Source organism: Arachis ipaensis, chromosome B02 (assembly GCF_000816755.2).
Source record: "Arachis ipaensis cultivar K30076 chromosome B02, Araip1.1, whole genome shotgun sequence".
NCBI classification, from domain to species: Eukaryota; Viridiplantae; Streptophyta; class Magnoliopsida; order Fabales; family Fabaceae; genus Arachis; species Arachis ipaensis.
This window is the reverse complement of record NC_029786.2, coordinates 19,201,821-19,203,299: the sequence shown is the minus strand read 5'-3', so window position 1 is coordinate 19,203,299 and position 1,479 is coordinate 19,201,821.

Below are 1,479 nucleotides of genomic sequence, written 5' to 3'. Positions count from 1 at the left end.
GTAGTGGATGCAATAACATTGCGTTATTTGGTCAATTTATCTGCATATCATAAACTGCATATGCATTTAATGGATGTGGTAACAGCATACTCATATGGCTCATTAGATCGGGATATCTATATGATAGTCCCTGAAGGACTAAAGATATCTAAACCATCCAATGAATATTCGCAAGGGTTATACTCAGTCAAATTGCAAAGATCTCTATATGGTCTAAAGCAATCTGGATGAATGTGGTATAATCATCTTACTGAGTATCTGGCCAAAAACGGATTCAAGAATGATGATATCTGCCCGTGTGTTTTCATAAAGAAATCTGCATCCGGATTTATTATAATTGCTGTGTACGTTGATGATTTAAATATCATTGGGACTCCTGAAGAGATTCCAACAATTATAAAAATTCGTTTTTGTCCCCAACGTTTGGGGTAAATCTTATTTATGTCCCTAACGTTTAAATCGTCCTATTTGTATCCTTAACGTTTATAAAAGTGATTCAATGTTATCCTACTATCAGTTATACTAATAAATCAGATTATATTTTTCAATAATTTTTACTTGGATGTATTCATTCTCAATTAGGTCTTTTCTCTCTCTCTTTATTTTTAATACTTCTTTCTATCTTTGTATATATATACACATTACAACATATAATATTATTATATATATATAAATTATTATTGGGCTAATTATTTTAATACTAGAGTCTTCTATTTGTACATCTCTATTATATATATCTTTTATTTCACAACAGAAAGTAGGTATTGTCATTTTAAAATTAATAATGTATATTCAATTAGAAAATATTATTCTGAGTAGTGAGTACGATATAAACAGCTATAACAAGATTTTTATTAATTAGATGTGTTATTATTAAAATGAAGAGAAAACAGAAACTTTTATTTCTTTCATAGAAAAACAATTTCATCCATACTCCATATCATTTATTTATCTTTTATTATTAAATTTTTCTATTTTTTAAAAATTTAATGAATAAGATTATCCTATAATTTCTTAATTCACAAAGCATATAAGAATTTTTTGTTCACCACATGTTGGTTCTTTCGAAAATGAATTTTTTCAATTCTTTTAATTAAAAGAATAAATGTGATCTTTAATATTTTATGTTTTTTTATTTATATCTTTTTTGTCCTACTTATGAAACATGAGAGATCATATTTTATTTCTTGAAATAAAAAAAAAATTGAAAAGATCCAATTCCATTCTTTATTGAGTTTATTCTATGTTTTTCGAGTAGTCTATTAAATGAACAGGCTGTACAACAATTCTTCCTTAAATGATTGCTTTATTTCGTTGAGAATTTCGAAGTTGGGAAACGAAAACAAACTCTTATCTCATACAGCTATGCTAATGAATTAAAAGTAATTTATAAATAAACTCTTAAATGATTCCTTAAACAATAAATGACTATATTAAAAGTAATTTATAAATAAATTATTTTGTATTTGGATTTTTTGT